The following is a 13217-nucleotide window of genomic DNA, read 5'->3' as shown; positions in this document are numbered from 1 at the left end:
ATTATCAACCCTTGTTTCAGTCAAACTATTGGCGCACACAGAAGTACATAACCACACACACACATACATTCACACACACTGCGCCGTGGCTCATGCCTTGACTGAGTGTGTGCTCTCCTATTACAGACAGTAATTACCGTCAGTCACCCTGTGTGTCCATAACAAGCCAGCATAATGCCCTAATCAGGCCTGGATTAATCCAACCCTCTCTCTAATCACTCTAAAAGTGATTTATATTGTTTTTCCTGTTCGGAACAAATGAAATCTGTAGCCTAAATTAATACTGGCTTTTCATCACTGGGAAGTTAAAAAGCCAGTAACCATCACATACTTGTCATTAAGGCTGCATCTGAGGACACACACACACACACACACACACACACACACACACACACACACACACACACACACGCACACGCACACGCACACGCACACGCACACACACATATTATGAAAAGGAACAAATATATAAAGTAATATTCAATTAACTTGGCAAACTAATGGCATTCATCTTCGGCTGAGAAAGGTTTTCAGACCACGCATATAGGGTCATCAGAGTAATAAATACAATATTATTGCTACTATTTCATATTACATATCCTGCTTTCATTTAAAAATCACAATCACAAAATGGTTTCTGTGAATTACTTTTACATTGTACAATTGTATGTCACTTTTTTAAGCTGTATATTAAGTGCACTATGAGTTTATTGCTCACGTCTTTCAGGAAAGCAATATTTTTACTGTTATAGACATGAAATCAGTTTTTTTTATCCATCTACCAATTATTGTGATGAAAAATGCTCTATATCATTCTGTACAAGTCATTTGTCAAATTGTATCAGCCACAATCTTGCAATTTCTTGGTCCCGAGCTTCAATTTAAGAAGGCATGCCTCCTACTTTGTTCGTTTTCCATTGTTAAACAAATCAATTCCAACCCTGACTCACTTCCCATTGTTTTTCATTATGAAGAACGACGACCGGACACGAATCATAACAGAACCCTGAAATGTCCTGCTCACTACTCAGTTTGTGCTCGGAATACAAACCAACTCACAAGACGCACATTTAACAAATGCAAATTGTGTGCCAATCTGGTGGAGCTATCTGGGGCTCTCGGTTCCATATTCATTTCCTCCTCCCCACTGTTCACAAACTCCAAAAACAATCCTGGGGTTAACCTGAGAGGGAAAGGAAATGGAGGTCTGACAGTGTCCACTATCTCCCTTCTCTTCACCTTCTATCTCTTCCTCTTCCACACCGTCTCTCACCTTTGCTCCCCTCGCCTTCCTCCCCTCTCCCCCTCTTCTCCCTTCAGTCCCCTCTCCCCTGTTCTCTTCATGCTGTGTAATTCTCATCTTACACACTCTGTTGCTCTGGACGATGAATAATGCATGGTGTGTGAGAAATCCTCAATCTCATGCTTGGCTCCCAGCGAGCATTACGGAGCTTGCATCTCTATTACGGAGATGAATAGGAGAGAGGGGAATATCGCATAGGATACGCTCTAACTTTATTGTTTATTTTTTAGAATTGAAGCCCCAATCTGGGATTTCTTTAAGTACAAATGAATTATGTATTTAAAAATACAAGGAGAGGCATGCTGATGAAAATAATACAATCAAAACTTTTCTTATCCACTGTATCGTCACCATTTCGCTCCAGTGTTACAATAAAAATAGATATGAACAACAAGAGCAAACCATTTACAGCTCCAGAATAGATTCAGAATTCATGCACTCGTATTCTGCCAGCCCTTGAAAAATAATTTATTTTCAGTTAATCAATTTTTTATAGAGAACTACTTTATATTCAATCAAATAATGCTATAAAAAGCAGTTTCAGCATATTTTCGCCGCAATATGTTGCCCTCCTGTAGGGTTTTCATTGTTACCTTCTCTGATTTTGATTGTTCTGAAATGATAAGATGGCAGCTGCTGGGATCAAATTAACAAACAAATGCAGGAGTCTGGTTGGGTACATGTTTAGATGAATCTCTGTATCAGTCCCACCATTGGAAATTAGTTTATTGCTGAAATGCAAAAATCAAAGCAGAGTCAGAGTGCTGCTCACACTGGTAAACAAAAACTCTTTTAGAAAAGGTAAATTAAAAGTCCATTATGTTCAATCCGAACACAATACTGCCTGGACCTTTCTGCAGACATAGTGGATGGTGTAAACCTCAGGATGTGACTCTGCTCTGTTGCTGGTGATGTGAACACTAAGCAGTTCACAAATGTCTCAACAGTTTCTTTGGCAATCTTTTCCAGTCTGTTTGGTAACCTCCTCTTATTCACTATTAACTAGGGGACACTCACAATAACACATTTGTCATTAAACATTGTTTTTAGAAAGATTCTGGATTCTTCTGACAACCATGCTACCTTCGTAGCGTTGTGTGTGTGTGTGTGTGTGTGTGTGTGTGTGTGTGTGTGTGTGTGTGTGTGTGTGTGTGTGTGTGTGTGTGTGTGTGTGTGTTACTCTACTGTGTGAGCCATGCTATACGACATAGATCCATGTTTTATGGAGTGTGTACATGCGATAAAAGCACTGAAGAGTTAAAGTGCTTTTCTACCATGCTCAAAGCCATGTGTCAGCACTAGACCACTAAATCCACACAATTCCCTTGAACAGTTTCCCTTCCTCTGATAGTCTATCATTCCTCTGTTTCAGGTGGCTGGCCACTGTGGCTGACAGGGCCAAGTCCTTGAGGAGATCATGTGTCTGTGGAAAGTACAGGACAAACACTGATGTTTGAGCTTTCAAACCAGTGTCCCTTCTGTTGCCTTTTCCCCTTGTCTCTGCTGTGTTTCATTCAATGCCTGTATGGCGGAGGTCCATGGGTTGACACTGATTTGGTACTGTTGGAGTGCTCAAAAGTAGCATTTACAGTGTGATTATATACAATCATTAACATGTTATCCATTATTTGATCATGAGTATAAACAAACCTCCTCTTTCTTGAATATGTTCACCAATCTTTTTGTTTTCCATATTAATGTTCTGCTTTACCCACTATCGCATCATTTGTGATATAAAGCAGGGATGTTATGGGTAAAAACCTCCCCATTATTCCGTGCAGCTGGAACCTTAGAGAAATATGCCTCCTATTTTGGTAGACATGGCTTACTCTTTGTCTGTTTCATGCCCATTCTGGATTACGCCCAGATGAATCACACTAACGACCTGGGCCCTGTGCTGCAGCAGTGCTCCGAAATTAATATCTAAGGAATGGAGATATAGGGCGAATAGATGAGAATAGGAACCCGATATTCACTCTTGGGTACTACGTGCTCAGGCACAGACACACACACATACATGCAATTGCGTATACTGCACACAGAGCCTGACAGGCAGGCTATTATCCCCCAGCCCGGGCTGCCGTAATTGGCTATCGCTTTTTACGAATGTGGCTCCGTCTGACTCGCATATCAGCTCCCGTCTCATCAACCGTGTAGGGGTCACAATGTCCGTTCTTGTGTGTGTGTGTGTGTGTGTGTGTGTGTGTGTGTGTGTGTGTGTGTGTGTGTGTGTGTGTGTGTGTGTGTGTGTGTGTGTGTGTGTGTGTGTGTGTGTGTGTGTGTGTGTGTGTGTGTGTGTGTGTGTGTGTGTGTGTGTGTGTGTGGTGGGGCATGTGTCTGTATGTGTGCATGTATATATGTAGGGGTCACTGGTGTGCCCATCCCTCTCATGTCTCCATTTCAAATTCTCATTTATGTCCATGCTAAACGAGCCCACGGTTGCTAAGTGTGTCAGTGGCTGCCTCCTCCTAGCAGTGCCGGAGTATTTAGCCATTAGGCTGCTAATAGCATCAAGATCATTCCAACACTGGCTAGCTTATGATGAAATATTAGCTTAGCTCAGGCCATCATTAGTTAGTCTGGGCTTGCCTTGGAGGTCAGGTCCATCTTATTACCCACACACAGGGATCAAACCCAGTTATTAACTGAATGTATAGATTCAATTCTTGATTATCTCAGTTTAAATAAGTTGGCTTAATATTAAAGTCTTGTTTAAGTCATTGCTACTTTTCTCTTTCATCTGCTTGGAGTGTCTTGATTAGCTTTTTGTAGCATTTGCTTTTGTTTGACAGTTAAAGGAGTTGGGACAGAAGCAAGTTTAAAAGCAGGGGGGCTTGACAAGCAGCAAACTGAGGACATTGCGTTATGTTAGCACGCGGTCCTGTTTTTACTAACTTAAAGCTTTAACATGTATTACCTTAATGTATTTGCTATTCCAGCATATTTTGTGCATTCGTGTTTATCTTCAAAATAATGTTCAGGGAGGCAAACATACATTTCTACAAGTTAATTATGCCATCTGCTGGAGTATTCTAAACACTGTTAGCTGTATTTACCAGACTTACAGGGTTTGATACGAATATATAAAACTGGTTATTTTATATATTACATTACCCTTGCATTCAGCTTATCCCACAGGAAAACACTTGATGAATAATAATAATACATCCTCTATGGCAGGGGTCGGCAACAGGCGGACCGCGGTCCGGATCCGGACCCAGACGCCGGACAACTTCTCACTTCAAAAAAAGAAGAAGAAATCTAGACCGCAAAAATAATTAAACAAGGGAGTACCTGTTTTTCCTGGCCAAGGAAAGGTTCCTTGAACACAACACGAGTGTAACGTGTCTTCACGTGGTATATGTCTCGTCTGAAAGGAGTGCTGACAGAGAGCACCGGAACGCCGCTCCAGCCCTTCAAATATTGCAGTACCCATAAGGAGCAGTACACATGCCGCAGTGTTTGCGTGGCTGTGTCTTTAGTTGTAAGCACAGTGGCGATCTGTTGTTATTAGCATCTGGTTAGCTAGCTATGCTAACGAATTGAAAGAGCTTTTCTACAACCAGGTGGAAGAGAGCTCTCTCCTGAGAGGCTCAAATAACCTCAGCTCAGTGAGGTTAAGGCACACCTTGATATGATCATTATAGTTATTAATGAGACTAAATGAAAAACAGGTAGGCTATAAAATACTATATGACAGTAACAAAAAAGTTGTTAAAAATAACAACAATAGAGAAAGATGAATCCATAGATCTCTTCCTTTTGCTCTCAAAGTGCACTAGATTGATGCTTTTAACTTCAATATTTAAAAAAAAAATCTTCCGGGGGAGCATGCCCCCGGACCCCCCTAGAGGAGGCCTCCCCCCACTTAAATCATGTTCACATGGATAGGATACTAAACACATTTGCACACATCTTGTATCCATAACTTTCTGTTTTGGTGGTCATGCCACAACCGTACACATGCATGCATACGTGAGTTATGGTAAAATATCTGGATTAAGAGGTTGCTTTTTCTTTGCACAGCATGAAAGAAAGGCCAAATGAATGGCTGTGATTTTAGTTTTTTTAAGCAGAGGTTGAGTTCAATCATTTGTACGACCCTCGGAGGATGTTGTAAAAATTGATAGGAAAAAGGTTCCCCACCCCTGCTGTAAATAATAATAAAACCCCTTGATTTATAACTTAACATCTCTGTCTCCTATTGATCTGAGTATATTATAAAGAATAGCCAGTTAATTGAAGCATTATAGCACAGGCCTTTGTCAGATGGTATATTACGCAGTTTTTTTCCTGTTTCGAATAGTTCTCTTTTTTTTCACCATACCTGTGTTTGCATCACTGTAACCAATGAGCACCTGCATGTGTATGAGAATGGCCCTGACACCATTTCAGCCCAGATTTACAAACTCCTGGCAGGACAAGCTCGAGCTCAATTCTCGCACTGAATTAAAAAAAAAGTGAGTGAGGGACTGCAATATAAGAGGGAAAGAAAGAGAAAATGTAAAACTGTTCAATTGTTATGATGTGTAAAGACTGATATTGTTCTATAATCGTCTGAAACAGTTAAGTCATGATGTGAAACGGTTAACAAAGAAAAAGGGAAACTCTAGCTGCTGCTACACTTTATTTTATTTATCTAAAATTAAGCACTTTTAAGATGCACACATTTTCAAAAGCTATTTTATTTATTTTCTCTATTTTATTTTTAAGTGCAGCCCAAGAGGAACATTACACATATCCACAGTATTTACTGTATATCTGTAGAGTTCAATGTTAATTGACAATAAATATTGTTGTTTTTGAATTGTACTTTCGTTATTTGATTGGCTGTCAGTTGTTGATTACATGCAGACGTTGATAAAGCTACAGGTCACTTCAATATATATCACACTAATTCATGAAGCAAGTTAGACATTTTGATGTTCCGGACCTTTGCATGGGGAGATTTTCTCTAACTGGACCTCGTTGAATTTTAGTTGAATACCCCTGCTCTATGGTGTGAAAAATGCATCTGAGTTATTCGACACTCCTATAGATTATTTAAATAAAAGGCCTCTGTCTTTCTTTAAAAAAAGAAAGCAATTGTTCTTTAAACCTTAATTATAGATTATCATTACTGAGCCATAGCCTCTAAGGAACCTGCATGCCAACCTGGATCATTTAAACCCTGCTGTGGCCGGTCAAGCTGATATGCCCAGAGGTGGGCATTTAAAATTGGTCCCTCCATCTAATTCTTTCTGAATACTTCATAGGGTTAAACAGCTTTCACACTGATGTGACTGCACAATGGGAGATGTTGCATGACTTATAAAAGATTGTGTGAAAATGACTGGCTGAATGAACCACCTCTCATTTGTGTCGGTGTGACTCAGGTTGGTAGTTTTACTTTAAGGAGAGTCCCTGAAGTCATGGCACAATTACTTTCCCACTAGGCGGGGCTCTGCAGCTGAAATTACATCCCACATAATGGGGTTGATTTAAACTTATATTCGAGAAGGCAACTGCTTGCCTATCATACTCTTGCACCTTGTTAATCCTTAACCAATGAATTAACCCTCATTACCAGTGTTTGAATATAGATGAGCGCTCTCTCTCTCCTGCTCGACTCCCAATCTTTTCCCCTCTATCCCTTTCTTACCTCCATCTAGCTTTCTGTGATGGGGGACGTCTGGGGTCAGTGATTCTGTCCTGTGTCGCCCCTGATAGTTCCTCCTGCATTCAGATTATTCTGACCTTAGATCAGCCCTATCAGCTGACCACTAAAGCACTTTAAACCCCAACCTATCCAACAGCCAGCTGCTCCCCACAGAGTAAAGATTGCCTCACGCCTCTCAGCTTGTTTGTCTATCTGTCTCTGTCTCGTATGAACTGAGGGACCAGTACGCCTAAAAAGGAAACCATGAGCGAATGTTCTTCAGCAACGCTTCAATTTCAAATGACAAAGTAGACAGAGGGCTGAGCACTGGTGTGAGATGAGCTTTATCCTCAGCTGTCATTTAAACCTGGCCACCTCTAGTCCGTAAATAACATGCCTCAGCTCCTCTTTGCACACAAGAGTCAAGTGCTCTCAGCCAGGATTTGGGTAGTGTGATTGTGTGAGGAATCTTTATAAAGCGCGTGAATCAATTCAGCTCTTAGAATTCCCTCTTGCCGTCACTGCGTGAGTTTTGTTTTCCTTGTTTCAAAATCCAATATGTTTTTGAAGTAAATTCATTAAGTCACAGCTCTGTGCCCCTGGCGTAACAAAGGTGTTTTTCTAATGATTGCATTTGATTGACACCTGGCACTCAGTTACGCTTTGATGCAGCCAATCCTTCAGACCCCTGACAACAAGCTAAACACTAGAAAATGTGTGGGCAGAAAATGTGTTTCAAGCATTAACACGATACATAAAAACAAGGGAAAAATAATTTGATTAACATGTTCTATACACATGCTTCATCGCAACACTTTTTTGGTCTTTTTTACTTTTTTCCTGCGAGAGGCGGCGTGCCTCTGCTTTTGCATCCAGATGAACGTTCAGTCTTATTGTGTGTGACCTCCGTCTCGCTGGCTGTTTGCTGTCTTGGATAACATTTTGACATTCCAGTCTCCTCTCTCAGACACTGCGATGCCTCGGACCCAGGGTGGATGGGGGGCCCAATGATAAGGCTTCACTCACAATTAGCAGGCAGGAGCAGGGAGGCGAGAGGGGGAAATTGAACTGTCAGAGAGAGAAGAGAAGAGAGGAGGAGTGGAGGAGTGGAGGAGGGTGTGACCCCATCCGGCAAAATGGAGCCCGTCATAATTTGTTCATTTGGTGCCCATCAGGCTCTACCTTCCCTTTCTAACAGCGCTCTGCTGACCTCCCTCCCTCACTTTCACCCTCTCCCATCCCTCCTCACTCTTCCACCTCTCATCCTCCATTTCACCTTCCTGCTTACCTTCACTCATCACAGCATCCCCTCCTTATTTTATACTATTTTCATTCACTGTACTTGTCATATGAATGCGCTCTTTCCTTTTGCCACACTCACGCTAACAATATTATTCTTATTAATGCATCAATTGGTTATTTAAGTAAAGAATTACCTTGAGGTTTTAGAGCTGGGAGTCAGGAGAAAAGGAGCTAAAGGATGAAGGCCTATGCCTGCTCTTCCACTCCGTTGGATGTGATGAATGGTAATGTTAATATTAAAAAAGCAGAGGGCCTTTTAGCAGCTCTGTATTTTAATGTCAAATGCTGATGGGCCCTAATGAGATAATACTGCTCAGAGCAATTAGCCTGCTGCACACAGAATACTATTCACACCAACAAATGTAGAATCACACAAACAGAAGTGTAATCGTGTACTTATATAAATACTGTACAATTCTGAGAAAAGGAAACAACTGCCTCTAAAGGGGACATTTAAATATAAATCACAGCTGATTGTTTGTGTTCTGAAAGTGTTAAAGTAATTCTAACTAAAATGTTAACTCTTCTATTATGTAACCAGGTGTCACCACCAACAACCTACATTTGAGCTAATCATCATACATTCACATACTGTACATGACATAGTATGTGTCTACGACTTTCCTCATAAGGTTTGCTCTGGCACAACAATGCCTTTTTTTGAAATATGTAAAATAAAAATTGCTTCCTTTTTATTATGGGCATGTTTCCCTATGTCACTGGAATGAATGCTCTAATGGATTCCTTAGACTGTATTGTTTATGTTTATATATTTTCTCTGTGTCCGTCTGTTTTTACAAGAGCAGGAAAGAAAATGGTTTACATTGCTAAGTAATGACATGCACATTGTCGTATTACCATATTCATGCCATCACATTAGCTAAAAACTGTGGACTTTAAAGTTGTGTTGTAAACGCGGTAACGGCAGCCACAGGTTAAACTGAGTCACTGCTGATAAGACGGTATAGATTTTCATATTTCTAAATCTCTGTCACACACACACACACACACACACACACACACACACACACACACACACACACACACACACACACACACACACACACACACACACACACACACACACACACACACACACACACACACAGAGGATACAGGTGTTGTTAGTAACCGCTGAAGGTGACTGCTGGTCTCATCCATCAAACAGGCTTTCCTCAGGCTGATCTCTAATGGATCCCCTCAATCAGAGCCGCTCACTGTCAGTCGCACTGCAACAAAATGAGAAATCAGGCAACTGGTCGCGCAGCCAAGGTTGTGAGTCATATAAAGGGGACAAAGTGATAAAGACCAGCTTGTGTCCAGCCTGTTGATAAGTATTGAGTGATCCCAACCTTTCAGCCGCTCATGACCAAAGCAGGACATCAAGCTGTACAAAGCTACATCTTCAACAACTAATTCAGCTAAATATTCTGTAATCTATACCAAGACCTGCAACATTTGGCTGTGGTTTTAAGTAATGTACGTGCCTTGTAATTGCACTTGCTGTATTAAATTAACAAGTTTTAATAATTCAATATAATCTGATAAGAGACAATGATTGTTCCAGATGTTTTTATTTAATTCTGTTCAGTTGACAGCATTAACGGTAATTGTAAATAGGGTAAACCCTCTCTGTGCCTTAAAAAAAATAGTCCTGGGGCTAATGTTAATGCTCTTCACTTTATTATAGGACATTAAAATCTATGAAGGGAGGACAGATTCAAACAGAGCATTCACTTCATCCCTCTGTGTGTCCAGGCCTCTTCACTATGTGAAATGCTGCTTCTGTCTTCCCTTCATGGTGATTTGATTTGAGAAGCTAATATACTGAAAGCCTCTTCTTGCTGTTTGTCTCCAGCTACTCATTCTTTCAGCTTTAAAAGCCTAAAGCCTTTATTATTGAAAAGGCCTCTATTTGGTTTTAGGGTCTTACAATATTGGGTACCACTTTTTTCTCGGTGAACAAAGAATGAAAAGGGGTTGATTGCCATTGGTGCCTAAAAAAATATTCATTATAGTACGTGTGTTTGGCTTCTAAAAAGAGAGGAAAGCCTGAGGGGATTAATAGAGATATAGAGGCACAGTATTAACACTGAAAGCCCTCACATATTATATTTCCATAGCCTTTGTAAGTTTGAGCGATATCTTTTAATATGAGCTACTTTCCTAAAGCCAGAAACAAGAGAAGAAAAGTCTCAGACTTGTGGTCATCAAGTTTAAAGTCAAGAACTGATTCATTAACAATATATGAGATAATGATTTAGTGGACCCATGAAATTGTTTTTTTATACCCAATTGAACGGTATACTATCGTCGTGTTGGGAAAACTGAAAACATCCAAATACACTCACATAACATTTCCCTGGGTGCTCTCTGTAACATAACATCCTTACTGGTTGTTAGTACTGGTTTTTAACCAGCTCTCACTATGAAATATAATGTTCTCATGTTCAGTCCCCAAATGAACTTACATATTTTGTCAGAGAGAGCAGAAGGCTCATAGGCTCCTGCCTACAGGGCCAAAAAGCATTTCTCCCCAGGACCCCATCGTGGTTAAGCCTGGCTCTGCGGCAGCTGTAAGTGTCCAAGACACCCTAATAACTACATTAAATAAACACAGTTTTTTGTCATCGTCTTCCATAACGGCTCTTAGACTGCTTCTCAATGTTCTTATGAATTTTTTTGTATCTGCCATCTCAAGATGTATGTAGGTTAAGGCCACTAAAACTAGGTTAAGGTTGAGAAAAGATCGTTCTCATGGTTAGAAACTAAAATATTTACATCTTCAAGAGACAGCTTATCAAGTAAGTCTCCGATGTCAGTCAAATACTTTGTAAGTCAAACGTAGCCACGATTTAGGAATTTCTTTGCCAATTATATCCACAATCTGTTGAACTGTATTCACATATACAAGTTGGTTGTCAGGAAAACAAAACTTGGCATTTGTAAGCGTTAAAACAAATAAAAACGTATGTAATGTTCCTGGTGAGACCACAGGAGAGAACAATAATGGTTACTAATATTTTTGGTTCTAGTCTTGTTGTGAATTAAGAACAATTATAGTGTAAGTAAGTCTTATCCATTATGTTCGTTCTTTGTCCTTGTTGCAGCCTGTTGACACACAGTATGTGTGGTGATATTAATATTGCTGGTGACATTAATATTGCTGGCAATATTGATTTGGAGGCCTGCACGCAGTCATACATACAGCTGTCTGGTGGTGGGCCCACCGATCACCATAAGTCAGTGTCTGGCTGGGAACACCAGGGGTGGTGTGAGCAGCCGTCATGAATGAATCAGGGAGAATAAAATCAGCTTTCCTATCAACTACTGTTCTTCAGAAGTTCATACTGTTCTCACGTTATTCATACAATGTCATATAGTTAGCTGGTGTGTGACTGCAGTTTAAGAGAAACTCAGCAAATGAAAGTATGATGATCAGCTTTGGTTTGAAGCTACTGTTTTATAAATATAATTTACCTTGATTCTGGAGCTTAGATAATGCTCCTGTTTTTGGATTTACAAAATGTTTGAAAATATCGCCACAAGCAATGTCATATACGCAATTTAATAAGAGGACATCTGTCTTTACATCTGTTTGAAGTCTGGCCGCTCTGTGGCTCTTTGTTTCACCCTCCACGTTCTCTTCTCTCTCACAAGCTAATGAAGGCTCCTTGGTTACAGTCCATGATTATCATACAGATAGGATCATATACCATTGATTTTATGCAGATGATCACCTTTCTGTGTACGCAGGGTTGATGGTGGTAGTAATTTACAGAAGAAAATCAATTACCCTTCTCGTCTGCAGGAGTAATTGTTTATTATTTTCCTATTAGACAAACTGTGTTGATCAATGTTATGGAAAGATTGCCCATGAATACTATCAACAGAAATAGATTTACCTTTGACATTAGTACCAGTTTTCCTTTTAATGACCTGTACAATGTCAGACCAATGGCACAGGCTGAGATTTAACCACTGTGTGTGTGTGTGTGTGTGTGTGTGTGTGTGTGTGTGTGTGTGTGTGTGTGTGTGTGTGTGTGTGTGTGTGTGTGTGTGTGTGTGTGTGTGTGTGTGTGTGTGTGTGTGTGTATAATGGTCTAACAATGGATGCAGTGTTTCTTTGTGGAGGAAATTCAGAATTGTAACTTTTTGCAAGCCTCTGGATCGTCTCTAGGTCTTCACTTCACCTCCACGTCCACAGATATGTACTCCGTGGAGGTTTGGCACGATGAAACAATTACATTGAAGATACTTAGCACAGGATCCTACTACGACACTGTTGTTGTTTCACAAATGTGCTGCTGATGTGAATAGTCAGTGGTTCCCCTGGCCCCATCCACAGCCTCTCTGCAGGTATCAGTGTGGATTGATCTAGACACAAACTAATCACTATTACTCACTGAAGTAATTGGCCCGGCCCAGATCACAGAGTAGCAACCGATCGACTGGTTGGGGATCGATACTCTGATCAGAAGAGGTGGAGGCAGAAAGAGAGGGCTGCAGAGGAAGGAGGAGGGATGTTTTGTAATGTGGCAGATCAATCCGGCTGAACAGCACAGTTTCTGGGTGTGTTCTTGTCCACCACCACATCCACTGTGCAGCCTATTTTAACTTTGCTCCTGTGCTAATTTCTTAGGTTCTCCTATGTTCATTTCAAATGCTCACACACTTCTGCTCAAACTTCCTAGTCTCTACAAAAAGCCATCACCATCAACAAGTTACCAGATAAAGGTTGAACACAGGTTGGCCAACACACACATCACAGCAATTCCATTATAAAAGAAAAGGTAAGTCGGCACTACAGCAGGATTTTAGAAACTTAAGTCAATGTCTAGAAACGACGAGAAACTCAAAACATACAGGCACGCACGCCTGGTATTCATTAACATGACTGTCACCTCCACCTGCTCCTGATACTGGTTTGATTGTAAAACCGAAAGATTACCAATGCAAAAAATACCCTCTCTT

The sequence above is a fragment of the Notothenia rossii genome (assembly GCF_949606895.1).
Source record: "Notothenia rossii genome assembly, chromosome: 6".
NCBI lineage: Eukaryota > Metazoa > Chordata > Actinopteri > Perciformes > Nototheniidae > Notothenia > Notothenia rossii.
This window is presented reverse-complemented; position numbering follows the sequence as displayed.